The sequence below is a fragment of the Lemur catta genome, chromosome 7, assembly GCF_020740605.2.
Source record: "Lemur catta isolate mLemCat1 chromosome 7, mLemCat1.pri, whole genome shotgun sequence".
Taxonomy (NCBI): Eukaryota; Metazoa; Chordata; class Mammalia; order Primates; family Lemuridae; genus Lemur; species Lemur catta.
Window position 1 is genome coordinate 73,309,676 of NC_059134.1, and position 15,740 is coordinate 73,325,415.

Here is a 15,740-nt window from a genome sequence, read left to right on the forward strand (position 1 = left end):
TTTCTGGGTTCAAATCTTGGCTCTGCTACTTGCCTGCTGTGTCATCTTGGGCACTTTAATCGGGGTCGCTAAGCCTCAGTGTCTTCATCTTTAAACTGAGCAGAGGTCAGCTGTGCGGCTCAACTGTGGTAACCCCTGTGAGAGCCCCGACATGAAGTGTGCCTGCAGCAACATTAGCGATTGCTTCCGTATGTGATAAAATGACACGCTGTGAAAGAATGTAAGTTTATAGAAAACTCTAAAGCACTATACAAATATTGGCTATATTGCTATATAAATATTGGGGTTTTTTTTCACTATTAATAATAATTAGCTGTGTGGCCTTGGGTGAGTCGCTGTATCTTTCTGAGTGTCTGGACTGGATAATGGGTCGTACATTCAAGTGACTTCAGGGGCCAAGGCTGTGCTGGGAATGGATAAAGTGGACAAGGTAGAAAAAATGCTCATGCTAACACACATGGGGGGTGGTGCATTTAGAGCAAGATTGCAAAGCTACATGGGTTTGAAACACTCTGGGTTAAACGAAATTGAGCAAGTCTCTCCACGCAGGACTCCTCAGAGCCTTTAAAATGCCCAGCTGCATAGTGAAGTTCAAAGCGCAGGAAGGGATATATGTGCAGTGTTTTCTGAACTTCTCTGCCCTCAGCCCCTATTTTTCCCCTTAAGACTAGTATTCTACCGAATACCCTGGCAAATTCTGGGGTGGATGACTTCAACCATTCTTCCCAATTCTGAATTTCAGCTCGGGTCTCTAAGATCAGAAAGAGGAATTTCTGAGAGAAGATAAGAGATAGAAAGGGTGTGGGGTTTTTTTCCTTTAATTGTTAACTTTCACCGAAATCATGACTAATTCTGTTCCTGTGACAGTACAGCTCAGTGTGGCCAGCTGTTGGTGAACCCAGATGTCTGGGTGTGGATGCTCCTAACCAATCACGGCGAGTCAGGTGGGACGCCAGGGGTGAGGGGTGATGCTGAGCTTGTATGTTATTTTGGGAAAGCCAGGAAACTGTCTGGGCCTCATGCTTGCTGGTCTCAACCCTGGCATCACATACATAAAGTTCAGAAATCCAAGGCTTATGGCAAAGGCCATTTGGGGTTGACCTTTGCTTTCATCAATTGCAATAACTTGAGTGACCTTCTCCCTCTGTGAGTCAGCAAACGCTGGGTGAGCACCTGCTATTACCAGACATCCGTACGTTACGTAATCATCTGCATCACCCTGTTTAAGTTAGATATATGTTAGGGAAGTCCCTGGGATCTAAGTTAAATTGCCATGAACCCCAAATTCCATAGCCTGTGGCTGTCTAAAGCCCCTGGTAAGATTTCTGCTTCTATACCTCGTGGGCAAAATTTCTTTAATGGGACCTCTGCCCTGAACCCTGTTTCAACCCCCTTGAGGCTCAGAGAGGTTAAGTGACTTGGCCAAGACCCCACAGCCTGTCAGTCTGGCTGAGTAAGGTGTGGCACTGGGCCCTGGCTAACTAGAAATCCTTCGCCACTGCCCGGGCTGCCGTCTCTGGGGAGGGGGAAGGGGCATCTGGAGATCTGAGCCGAGATCTGCAACACGTCTCCACTCCAGGCTGTCCTTCCCTCCTGCCCTCGCCATCTGTCTGGGTGCCACCCTGTCTGGAGACAGAGATGCAGACATCGAGCCTCCAAGGTTTCATTCATTCACTCTTCCAACCATTTCCCTGGCAGTGGTGATATTACGCCCATTTTATAGATATCCATATAGAGGTAATAAAGGCTAACAAAAATAACAAAAACCACCACCACAATTGACAGTTATGGAGCTCTGACTGTGCCAAGTGTGATCTATATTGTCTTATTTATCCTCACAACATCCACGTATAGGAAATGCAGCCCCTCTTTGCGGGGCAAATCGTGACAGCAACCAAGTTATTATGTCCAACCCCCAACCCTTTGGGGACAAATCCACTCTTGAACAGTAGGAAGCTTTGTTGACTACCAGAGTAGCTCCTGGGGCCTCCCCACAAGCCTTTGGGACATCTCTGGGGACCCCAGCTATCCTTTAAGGCAGGACAAGATCTTTAAAATAACTACCCTCTTTGAGACATGGGCTGGCGCTTCACTTAAGCTTTTTGACCCTTGCTCAGTTGTTTGTTCCACCCCCCCCCCCCCCCTTGGCCCTCGAACTTCAAGTTTTGGGAGCCCTGGAGCTTGGGTGGGGCTTGGGCACTAAAGTCATTAACAGGGCAGAATTCTAAGATGTTTGAGTAGGGCTTAGGCCTTCTGACATGTGGCCTGCCCAGCTCTGGATATTTGATACAGCTCAGAATCAGGAGGAAGGGACCAAGTACAGGAAGCCCAATGCCTTTGCAAAGACAGCCGCGGAGGCAGGGCTGGCAGGGACTGCCCTGCACCACAGCAACACCTCCCGGTTAGTGCCCAGGCGGCATGTCTCCTGGTCTGTTGATCTGCGTCACTAGTGCCAGCAAGGCAGGGCTGCTTCGTAATCAAGTTTCCACTCAGAGCCAGCCGCGTGCATTGGTGGTATGATTAGTGTGGTGTCAGGGACCCCTTGACCACCCATCAAATCCCTGACCATCCATCTAATCCCCTGAGTTAGCCTCAGGTCCTAAAGTAATATCACACTTAAAACTTGGAATAGGACCTGCTAAGACGTCTTACCTACCTAGAGAAGGTATTAAGTGCATTAGCAGCAAAGTCATAATTAATTGAACCTCTGGATCCCTCAGAAAGCAGAAACCGAGGCACTGGACAGCTAAGTTTGATTTCTGCCAGAGCTCTCAGCAAACCAAAAGAACTACAAAGGTTTGGAGTATGGGCAGATAGAATTTTTAGAACTTAGAGATGATCTGAAATCTTCTCATTGCTTAGATGGATAAACCAATAGCAGAGAGAAGAAGTGACTTTCCCAAGCCTGCCCCTCCCCCTCAGCGGTCCAGCTCGTCTCTCCCCTCAGACACAGCTCCCCTGGGAACACTGGGTGCCAGGACTCTGGAGTCAGAGCTCCATCACTGTATATTTTATGGGTGAACCTGAGGCTGAAGTGGGATTTAATCATGGTCTCCTTTTGACACAGAGAGACTTTTATAGACCAGAGTTGATTTCCTGCCTGCAACAGCTGTAAACTAAAATACCACCTTGGTTGGTATTTGAGCCCTTGGATGGAGATGCAGCCTGGTGTCCTGCAGTGCATCTTGGAGTAGCATTCATTAACTAGCCACGTCAGAATTTACCAGTGTCTTGTTAACAGGGCTTTACCCGAGACCCACTGAATCCAGGATCTGTGGGGCATTTTAACATGCATCCCAGGTGATTCACACTGCACCTAAACTTGGAGAACCACCACTTCCATGGAACATCTGGAGTCAGGCTTACCTGGGTTCAAATGCAGACCTTCCCAGTTACCACATGTATGAACTTGAGCACACCTGAGCTTCAGGCTCCTTATCTGTAACACGGAGGGAGTGATAATAATAACTACCTCATGGGTTCTGGAGAGAGTTAAGGGGGGCAAAGCAGGCAAAATGCTTGGCACAGGGCTTGGCACCTTGCAACTACTAAGCAAATCAATGAATTAAAGCAAAACAAATTTAATACATTAAGCAAATATTGAACAAATAAATATTAGCTGTTACTGTGATGTCATTCTTTAGAAGCAATCCCTGCTTTCAGCTGTTCACGTGGAGGCCGCTGCAGTCAGGAGCCCCCGGAGCCAGACCCCACTCTAGCCCGCACCGTCCAGGGGGATGAGCAGGTGTAAGAAGTCTGGCCCCTCATTCTGTGGCAAGGGTCTTGGGGTGCAGTGGCCACGGCCACCAGCAGGGGGAGGCATAAACACACGTTTCGGAGCCCAGCTTGCTGAGGTCTTGTGGGTGGGGGCTCTCTCTGCGGACCGGGTAGACGGTGGGATCGGCGTTTGTTCTCGAATCTTACCCCCACTGTGGACAGGAATATCTGGAGGGTTCACAAGACAGAATGCTGCTTTTCCTTAATTGCTCAAAAAGTGGCAGCCTGAGCTGGCTCGATGCCGGTCTCCCCGGAGGCTGAGAACGCACCTCATTCGCTGCTGGTTTTATTTCCACCACCCAGGCCGGCCTGGCAGGCCGTGGGCGGCGCGGGGCTGCGGGCCCTTTCTAGGGAGATCTGGCAGGGCTCCCGTCTGGGCCTCCTGTGCCCTTTCCATCGACGGAGCAGAACGGTGTCAGGCGCCCCCCCCACGCCTAGCGGGAGTGGGCTGAGGGGCGGGCGGCCGTGAGCGGGTCCAGACCTGCCCTCTAATCCTGAGCCCAGGGTCAGTTCCCCTTCTGTCATTCCCTCCGAATCCAGGGACGGGGAAGCCAACCCCCGTCCCCTGAGGGCCTAACGTGCTGTTCTGTGCCTGGCACCCAGCACCTCACGGGCATGTTACAGAGGGGAAACCGGAGGCTCAGAGAGGTCGAGTGGCTCGGCCAGAGCCACACAGCTAGTGAGTGACAAAGAAAATAATGACGTGTACTGCCAGTTGGGATCTGGTACACTGCTGGGCTTGATGGGGGTCATTTCACCTACGTTTAATCCTACGTAAGCCAAACCTGTAAACCCCAGTGTCCGAGCCTAAAGCCCACGCTTTTCCTTCTGCCCTACACTTCCTCAAAACCTTTGGAAGTACTATTCTATTTCCCTAATCTTTCAAATTATAAAAATTGCCATTTGTTCTCCAAATAAAATCCCCTCCTCCCTCCTAATCCAAGAGTCCTTCGGTGAAATGTGTGATGGTGGTTTGATCCCATTCCCAGTTTTAGATTTCCTTGTAATCACCAGTCTCAAGCCCCAATTCCTTGGCAGGCTCTGCTCCTAGGCGCCCAGGAGCCCCTTAGAAGGGCTGCCCTTAGCACTGGAGGAGCGCATGCCCGGACCACCCTCTCGTGGTTATCTGGAATAGGCTCAGATTGGATTTATTGTCCTACAGTGACAAATTGGCAGCCGTCTTTTGTTCCGCAGAAATGAATGCCAGTGAAATGACTGCCTCAGTCCACTCCCTGCTTTGACTGCACCATTAAAATAAACCATGTCTGTGTGCAAACATGTATGCACCCCGCGAGATGCGCTTCTCAAAGGCACTGTCACACGGTATGCACAACACGGGGAAGACGCTTCAGTTTTCCTCCTGGCTGTCTCTCCACCTACCGACAAAATGCGTGCTATGGCCTGGAGTCCAATGGTGGCTGGAGGAGAAGAACTTGTGGCTTCGTGTTTCTCCTTCCGGAACACTGGGTGCGTTCCAGTTCACACTGGCGAATTCTGATATAGACAGGACAGACTGCAGGACCTCGGGCTGCATCCCCATCTAAGATCTAACCCAGGTAGCCATTTGAATTTACAGCTGTTACAGATGGGGAGGTCTCTCAGAGTCAAAAGGAGAGTGTGGCCGAATTCCACCTTTAACCTTGAGCTTATCCATAAACTTGAGTTTGGTGAACACCATTGGCTCGGTTATTGAGATTCTTCCTGTCATTTTGGCAGCCACCCCTGTGCCTGGGAGACAGGGAGCCCATGCAGCTTTGACAAATGGCCTAGCCCTGGTGCTGTTGGTGGACGCAGACATTTCAGAACTGCTGGGTACGTAGGCATTTTGTGTGGTACAAAAGGCGAGTAGGAGACAGAGAATCCGCATTTTTCACTATTGCCTAGGAGACAGAACTTCCCAGATATTACAGAGGCACGTTATGTCTGTTTTATGAAAAGGGTCTACACTTTCTGCTGTTGTTGCCTTTGGAGGCAGTGAGGACACCTTCCTGGTAAGGGAAATCTACATCACACCAGAGACTGGACGACGGAAGGTTGTTTCTGTAATATTTATCCCTGCAAAGTAAATATTTCTGTCTCCGTTGTAGTCCAGAATTTCCCTGTTGACAGCTTCATAGATACTTCTTTTTCTCCTCTCTTCAGCATTCATCCATCGCTGGGGACAGGATGACCAGGCACAACTGGTTCTTTTCACTTTTGTCCATGGGCTTCTTGCAGCCAAAGCAAGAAAGGTGGGCGAGTGATCCCCCTGGGGCAAGGATTGGAGGCCATGGCTTGGAGGGGACGTGTAGAGTGAGTCCTACATGCTGATCCTGGGGGAGGTATCCACCAGAGCTTTCCATGCACGCTCTTGAAGCTATGTGCATGGTGCCCTGAAGTCCTTGTACAGATTTATTTCTATAATGTTCTCATCCATTCCCCTCTCTCTTTTCTCATCAACACTGCCCAGAGAGGTGGAGTAACTTGCCCAAGGTCACACAATGAGTAGGCGGCTGAGCAGGGCATTAGTTCTAGGCTTTCTGCCCCACTCAGCCCCAGGTCTGTGGGCTTCGCCACCACTCTGTAGCCAGAAGACCCTTGGTGAGCCGAGGCTGCCTTTGTCCCCTGCCTCGGCTCCCAGGCATCTCACTCTGGCCCTTTGCACTCCAGTCATGGAGCTTATTTCATTCCCTCCAATACACCACACTCTTCTTCATCTTTAGACCTTTGGTTCTGCTGTTTGGAACTCTGTGTCTCACTTTACCCTTTCTCAAAAAATGTTCCAGGAAACTACTCACAGTCGTGCTCAGCCTAAAATTCCCCCCGCTGAGGGGTCTCCTGTCACTAACCTCCCCCGACCTCTGTACACACCTGACCTCCCCCAAGCCTAGTGAGGGGCTCTGTGCACACCCCGTCCTAACACGGATCACACTGTAGTGCAGCTTCGTATTTCCTGCTCTGCCAGGTGGTTCTTCACAGCTGCAACCCCAGCGACTGATGCAGTATCTGACTTATAGTAGGTGCTCAGTAAACAGTGAATGGATGAAAGTATGTGTGAGTGAGTGGGAGAACCAGCACCTGCCCATTTGCACCTGTGGCTCCCTTGGCCTGGCATGTCCTCCTCCATGCTTTAGCACATGTCACAGACACATTCTTCCTTTGAGCATCCCTTCTTTGATGCCCAGGAGGCCACCAGGGATGTCTTTGGGGGCTCAGAGATCTCTGGGCTTGGCCAAGGATGTTCTATAAGGAGGGTGTCAGTAGAAATGAGCTGCAGTACTAGGACCCTGGACATGAGTCAGGCTGGGGCTGTGGAGTCAATGTGAGGCCTGGGCAGGGACCTGAGGAGGGATTTGGTGCAGGCAGAGCTAGTTAGAGGTGCAGGTGTGTCCAGAGCCCAGTTCTGGATTGTGTTTGTGAATCCTGGATGCCCAAGTAGGTGGGATGGATCTGTAAGGTGGCAATAGCCAACTTGACCCAGAAGTCCAGTGCCTAGTAGGATCTTCTCTTGAGCACTGTCTATGTGTCACATCCTACTAAGCAGTTCACATATTAATCTCATTTAATTCTTATGAACACACCTCCCAGGTGAGCCTACTCCCTGTTCCTGAGTCACCTGATGAGGAAACAGGGGAGCAAAGAGGGTGAGCACTTGCTCAAGGTCATGGTTATGTCAGGCCAAGTCAGGTCTCAGAACCCAGGTCTGTGCTGAACACCAGGTCTCAGAAGCCAAGTCTGTGATCCTGACATCACCTGCCTAGGTGGGGTCCCCCATTCTAGTCTGAGTGGATCTGCTTAAAAATCGGAGAGGTGGGGTTGAGCCAAAGTCATTAACTTTCATTTCAGATGCACAGCCTTGGGTCCCCTGAGCATCCTCTGTTTGACAGGAGGAAGAAAGCAAGTCTCTACCTCACCGAACACATGCTGTTCTGGCACTGAGCAAGGTGTGCTTGGGCCTGGTGCCTCAGAGAAGTCAAACGGTTTCAGCTTCTGCATGGTCACAAAATTAATAATGGTTATCCCTGGGTAACAAGATTATGGATGACTCTTTTTTCTTGTTTTGTACTTTTAAAATTTATGAGAGTGAAGTACTTATAATCACAGAAAAAATTTAAATAATAAATACATAAGCAAATATACCTGCAAGATGCCAAGGAGTTGTATCCGTCCCTGCCCTTGTTCATAAATCTCGCTGTCTGGAGGGGTCTCCCCTTCCTTCTCTATGCGTTAACGTGTTACCCATTTTCGGGACCCGGCTCAAGTGCTGTCTCTTCCTGATCCCATCTCAAGCTGATTTCTTGTCTACTGTCCTTCTCCCCCACTGGAGTGTAAATTCCATACGGCAAGGGCCTTGTCTGCTCACTGCTTTACGCCCAAGGTCTAAAGGAGTGCCCAGCACATGGAGAAACCCATACACTTTTTTTAGTGAATAAATGGTTATTCCCACATCTGATTCCTAGCACCATCTCTGTCTATCCTGTGGTCCCTTCTGCCTCATACGGTGGCAGTTGTTTCTCTTCTCCACTGGCCCGTGTGCTACTTGAAAGGCTTATTTCTGTGGCCCTCACAGCTCGGACCTCAGTAAGTGAACGTTTGCTGCCACTTGAAGGCCGGGAATCCGATGCAGACAGCTGAATCTCACCCTCTTCTCTGGTGAATGAGCTGGGTTGTCAGGAACTGGTTATCAGGCAACGCTCCTGGGGGAGACAGAATTGCCCCTAACCTCAGGATGGGGAGCTATGAAATAAAATGGCTTGTAGAGGTTGTCACACTGTCCCAGAGTTGCTGCTTCGTAAGGAAGAAAAATTCAAAAGCACAGCAACAAATTCCACTAAAAAGCTAAACTTTGAGATGTAAAGATGACTTTTCCCTTGGATTCAACCTGGTGGCTGCTGTCACCGGTCAGCAGAATTACTCCTTGCAGATATCAGGTGGAAATCTGCATGTCTTCCATCCTTCCCTTCAAACTCTTAGGCCAGCCTTTTGTGCAATAGCTGTCTACGTTGTTGAAGATGGGAGCATAATGGGCGGTAGGAGGCGGATCTGGAGAGGCTGAACAACAGGCGTCTTGGGCGCCTGAGTTGAAGACACAGGTTCACACCCTGCCACCTGTCTGCCCAGCCTGTGTATTGTCTGCAGGTGACTTACGTGTCCTGACCCTCAATTTCCTCATTTCTAAGTTGGGCATGGGGATGATGATGGAATCTACCCAGAGGATGTCAGAAAGATTAAATATGAAAGACATAGCACAAAACTTCTAAGACAAAACCTAGACATAAATCGTCATGACCTTGGATTTGGCAATGGATTGTTTGATATAACACTAAACTCACAAGCAACAAAAGAAAAAAATAGATAAATTGAGCTTCATCAAAATTAAAAACTTTTCTACATCAAAGCACAGCCTACAGAATGAGAGAAGATATTTGCAAAGCACATATTTGATAAGATCTAGTATCCAAAATATATAAAGAACTTCAACAGACTATATAAAGAGCTCAGCAATAAAAAGACCCAATTAAGATAAATAAACCAATTAAAAGTGGGAAAAGGGCTTGAATAGACATTTCTCCAAAGAAGATATACAAATAGCCCAGGAGCACAGGAAAAGATGCCTAATGACATCATTAGTCATTAGGGAAGAGCGAGTCAAAACCACAATGAGATACCACTTCACACATGCTAGGCTGGCTATAACATTTTTAAAAATTGAAAATAACAAGTGTTTGCAAGGATGTAGAGAAATTGGAGCCTTCATACAGTGCAAGTGGAAATGTAAAATGGTACAGCCACTGTGGAAAACAGTTGATGATATTTCAAAATTAAACATAGAATGACCATATGATCTAGCAATTTCACTCCTAGGAGTATACTCAAAGGAATTAAAAACAAATACTCAAAAAAAAAAAAAAAAACCTTGGACATGAATGTTCATAGCAGCACTGTTCATAATAGCCAAGAAGTGGAAACAACCCAGATGTCTATCAACAGATGAATGGATTAACAAAATGTATTATATCTATGCAATGGAATATTATTAGCGATAGAAAGAAAGTGCTGATAAGTGCTACAACATGGATGAACCTTGAAAACATTATGCTAGGCGAAAGAAGCCAGACAGATACAAAGGCTGCATATTATATTATTCCATTTATATGAAATACCCAGAAGAGGCAAATCCATGAAAGACAGAAAGCAGATTAGTGGTTTCCAGAAGTGGGGGAGAGGGCAAAAATGGGGAGTGACTTCTTACGGGTACAGGGGTTCCTTTTGGGGTGGTGAAAATGTTTTGGAACTAGATAGAAGTGATGGTTGCACAATATTGTGAATGTACTAAGTATCACTGATTGTACACTTTAAAATGGTTAACGTATGTCAATTTTACTTCATTTAAAAAACACCTATAGCAAAGAGAAGTAAATGGTGCCTTTGCCATCATTTGTTAAGATTATGCCACTGGAAACCAGCTTTCCCAAAGGCTGAATGATCAGATATGTTAGGAGGTTACAAAACAGCACGTGCAGACATGGAAAGACAGACGAGGAGAGGGGAGACCGCCCAGGTTTGGTGTTTCCCAACCCTGCAGGCACTCACTGTGTTAAGAGCATGCACCAGACTGACAGGTGGAATGACCTAACCTCCCTGCCTGGGCGAGACCTCAGTGACGATGCTGACAGACACAAGGCGTGCAGATGGGCCCATGCTCCTTTGGGCCAAGCCACGGACTTAGCAATTGCAGCCCAGCAGCACGGCCGGCTCACACAGGCTGCTGCCTTCTGCATATATATTGAAAACTCCTAGCAATGTTCTCTGTGGCTTAGGTCTGGGTCCAGGGTCTATGTCTTTGAGCCCTAAGATCATGGGAGTGGAAGAGAGCCTAGAACCTTCTTCCCTTCTTGTTTGGCATATAGGGAAACTGAGGTTTGGGGGTGTGACAGCAGCTTGCCATACTCCTTGCTCAGTCACCCTCCTCTGCAACAGAGATTGGGATTTTGGTCATCTCTTTGCTGTAATAGCCCATCTGCAACCTATTTTTGATTTTATGTTTTAAATCTTTGACAAAAGGACTTGACCCAAGTCAAAAGATTAAACAGGAATCTCTGAAGTGTTCATTTTGCGGACACAGAGTGGCTTATGGGAAAGAGCAGGAGAGCTTGGATGGCCCAGGCAGTCCCTTCCTGTTAATAATAATAATGTCCCCCATGCTGGTGAGGTGGTTGGCCTGGTGGTCTGCACATAGATGCTGGGGCCAGGCCGCCTGGGTTTGACCTCCAGCTCTTCCACTTATGAACCGCATGACTTTGGTTAAGAGGCTTAATCTTTCCATGCCTCGGTTTCCTCATCTGTAAATGGAAATGGGACTGGTGACATAAAAGTTTCCAGAATTGTGCCTAGCAATTAGTATCATTACTGAGGGACAGAAACCTACATTAATATGCTGAAGCTTGCCAAGGACAACTTCCCAGAAACGGCAAACCACAGAACCAACAGGGGACAACATCATGTCTTTTGAAGAACTGGCCACAAATTGCATTTTTATAAAATCTAATTTTCTCATTGACTTCTTGTTTGGGAAATGCTTTGTCTTTGAAGGCTAGTGAGGACCCTGTCTTGGCTTTTGTGCTCAGGAGGTACCGCTCTGTCTTGTAGGCATGAACTTGCTGTGTCCTTTGCCTAGAAAGTTCTCCCCTGCCACCACCACTAGATGCCTTCATCACTCCACTTCTTTTCCCAGAAGTCACCTTCTCAGTGAGCTCATTCCAGGGCACCCTATTTAAAATTCCAACTACCCCCCCTCCTCACTCATACCTAACTTCTCAGATTCCCTTTTTTCTTCCCAGCACATCATCTGAAATGCCATGCTATTTATTATTTATTTTGTGGATTGCCCACCCCCAACTAGACGGTCTTTGAGGTCAGGGATTTTGACCATTTTGTTCATTACCTTTTCTCCAAGTGCCCAGAACACTGCTAGGCACGTACTCCGGGCTCAATGAATGTCTTGCACCCCCAAGCTGCACAGAGGAGTAATAGGTGGGAAGGAGGGTTCACTGGTGGGTTCTGATTAATTCTAAAATTTGCCTAGTACAGACAATCTCGGTAGAGGAAGCTAACCTTTGCTGAGCTGTTCCTCTGTGCCAGCCTTGGGAGGGCCTGACACATGTCATTTTGTTTCATCTTCACAACAGCCTGTGGATGAGAAAGCCCGGGCTCAGAGGGATTAGGAAACTTATCTGGTCACCAGCTTATAGGTGGCAGAGCCTAAGGACTGTGCTGTCTCATCCTGGACGGAAAGCGACGCCTTCTCCCCGCCGGGCCTGCACCCCAGCCTGTCGGGGTGGCCTCCCTGGGTGGCATCGGAGCTGGCTGCTTTGCAGGGCTGGGAGGCCCATCCCTCCTCACCTGCCTGTGTGTGGGCGGCTCTTGGCGTGTGCGCCAAGTCAGGCGGCCCAAGCGGCTTTCAGCACTCGGGGGTGGCAGGCTAATTAACTCGGGCAGCTGGGGGAAGCGCTGGGGATTGTCTGAAAGGTCTGCTGGGAGCCGTGGCCGGGGCTAGGGCTCCTACCAACTGCCCTGGGAGAGCAGGGTGCAGGGCAGGGCCACGCCAGCCATCCTGACAGCCTGAAGGGCATTTTCCATCAAAACGGGATATTAGACAAGAGTCAGAAAGACTTGAGTTTCTGATCCTGGCTCTGCCACTAACTAGTTGTATAAAATTGAGCAAGTTACCGAACATCTCTGAATCCTCCTGCCTATGAAATGTTGGCAGTAGCCATGCTTACCTCCCAAACTTGTTGGGAAACTATATGTAACGTGCTTAGCCCAGGTGCCTAATAAATGTTAGCTATTTTATGTTTGTTATTATTTGTTAATAGTTACAGTCTCCACATCTATAAACTGAGAGGTTTCATCCTGTAGCTAAAGCCCTGGCACACAGTAGGTGCTAAATAAAGGTTAATTCCCTTCCTCTTCCCTTATCCTTCTTTCGGCATCAGACTTCAGAGCTATGTTGTCCCTGGGGGTCCAGCACTCCTGGCCCTGCCTTGGAGCTTTCTGTGGGCTCGTGGTTAACGAGCCGTCTTCCCAGGGCAGTGGGGCTGGGTGCTGGGGTGGCCACTCTGGAAACATTGTATCAGAAACCCCCTCTTTTTCCTTCTCTCCTTCCTTCCCTCCTTCTAGCCCATTCATTTTTATTGACCACCGACTAAGTGCCAGGCACTGTGACTACAGCTGTGAGCAAGACAATGTTCCTGTCTAGAGCTTTAGTCTAGTTAGGTGGAGAGGCAGGAAATAAATAACCATGCAAAATAAGATAAGCATTGTGAGAAGCAGAAAATAGGATGATGTAGTAGAAAGTGGTGGTGGGAGGGGGGTAGAAAAGATACTTTAAATGTCAGAGAAGGTATCACTACGGAAACAGTATGTGAGCTGAACTTGAAAGATCAGAGCAGGCCAAGCACGCTCAACTGGGAGGAGAAGTTTCAGGCTGGGGGAATAGCACAGGGGAAGACCCTAACGTGGGTGGAGCCGAGCTAGAGCCCTCGCACTTCCTAAGGGGACGTGCAAAACAAAGCCACACCTCTGCCCCTCCAGCCCAGGCAAGGTGACGAGCCTGCATCTGCAAGGGTTGGTTGCACTTAAGGTTCTGGGTGCCCCCAGGATGTCCTTTCTGCAGTTAAGTGGCTGCATCTGGCAGAGGTTCATCGTGTCCGTGTTCCTCAGGGACCCTGCCAAAGCTGGCCCTTCTCACAGATGGTGGTTTAAATTAGAGGGGTTGTTTGCAGAAGACCAGGTTGAGCAGTGATTAACTCCAAACTAGTTGTATTGAGGAGCCCTCCTGATGGGTAGGCGGAAGGATGCTGGGTGAGGCTGGCCTCCAGCGTGGGTGGGAGACACCTGCTCCTGCCAGTCCAGTGAGAAGGAAGCCTCACCCCATCGGTCCTCCTCCTAACCCTGCCTGGGCTGCCCACTGCAGCCAGGATGCCAGCCGGACCCTCTGGTCTCCCATCCAAGGCTCCAAGCTCTTGTTCCTGCCTCTTCCGCCTGCCCGACTCCACGGCTTTGCCTGTCTAGTCTCTGTACCCACAAGGGAAGCTCTCCTCCTTCTTCCAGGCTCTGTTCAGATTCTGCCTCCTATATAAGTTCTGCCTCAGAAAACCCAAGGGGAATTCACCTCTCCTACCCCATTCTTCTAATTTCTCTTTGCATTGTAACTCCTTTAAGACATTGGTCATCATCTGTATTGTGTTGGGGAGGTTGAGTTCCAACTAAAGTGTGAGCTCCTGATGGCCGTAGATCCAGGTCATTCATCTCTGCAGCTCCAGGGCCTACCACCAACTTGGCATTTCTTCACTCATTCATCCATTCATTTATTCAGCAACTGTGTATTGAGGACCATTCTGTACAAGGCACCATGAGAAGTGAAGGGGTCACAGCTGTGGATAAGGTGTGTGCCCTACTCTTAAGTTGCTCTTAGCCTAGAGACCATTGTAACCCCAAGGGCTGAGCAGATCTGGGTGTGAACTCTAATGAGAGGTGACCAGTTGAGCCTGGGGTGGTCCAAGAAGGCTTCTTTAAGTCAGATATAATGAAGGAACTGAGGCTCAAGGGAGGGAAATGACTGGCCCGAGATCTTACACTAGGATATGGCAGAGCAAGTGCTCAAATCCAAGTGTAAGAGCCTTTGGCACACAGTCCCTGTGGAGTGGATTCCCCTCTGTCTACACTTCCACCCAAGTTAGCACATTCCTTTCCGATCCTGCCCACGGAGTAAGGGGGTAAAGGATCAGACCCACTCGGCCAGAGCCTGGGCAGCCGTGCCACATTCTGATGCAAAATCTTCTATTTTCAAGCTACTTCAAACTTTTGATGACTCAGTGCATCCTTGGAGACACACAGAGGCTCTCAATAGAATTCAAGTCCAGAGAACAAGACTTCCTATCTGCAGGGTATTTGGGGACAGCCCTCTTCTTACTCATGTTCTATTTGCTTGTTTTTCTATTATAAAAATAATGCATACTACTTATAGAAGATTTTGGGGAAAATACAAATCACCCATAATTCCACCATTGTAGAAATAACCACTGTTAATGTTTCTGTGTATTGAGATAGTTATTTTGGGATATTATTTAGAAATTGCTACAATATATCGTTGCTGCTTATTAATTTATACAAATACACCAATAGGATTAACTTGTATACATATTAGCTCGTTGTAAAGTCTTGCACACTCTGGTGCCTGGAAATCTCAAAGATCTGCTGCTCCCAAGAGAGAGCTCTTAACCCTAACTCTATTAGGGTAATTTCCATGCTGAATAACACATACCTGTTTTCCTCCCAGTCTTCCCTACCAGGCTGTGGGTTTCCAAAGAGCATACTGAGCCTTCCTCATCGCGCCCGCTCCGGTATGCAGTGCATAGTAGATACACAGGATTGAATGTCCCTGTGGCCCAGGGAAGGTGTTCTGGGGTCCTTCAATGTGGCTGTTTCAGGGCGGGCAGTGCTGGTTGTATATTCCTAAGGACAGCTCTCCCTTCTCTGCTGCATTTACTGAGAATTAAAGTATCTTAGAGCAGGGATTGTCTTCCTCACTAAGGAATCCCTGAGTGCCCAGGACAGTGCCTGGCACACAGAAAGCCTTTAATCCATGTTTGTAGAAGACTTCATGACCTGAATAATGTCACGTTGGTAAATAGCATACATGGATTATCACCATAGCCCTATGACATGGGTCTAGCACCATTTACACAGGAAACTGAGGCTCAGAGAGGTTAAGAGAGAGGCTCGTCCGAGGTCAGTGTGTGAGTAAGTGGCAGAGCTAGAACTTGAACTCCAAAAGCCAAGTGTTTGGCTAACCTCTACCCTGCACTCTACGTGCTCCTTCCTTGGGGCTGCGTTGCAGACATCCATCCTCAGACACCCAGCCGGTGAAGACTCTCGCCGTCTCGCCCTCCTGCAATTTTCTAAGGCTGGGTGAAATGCCA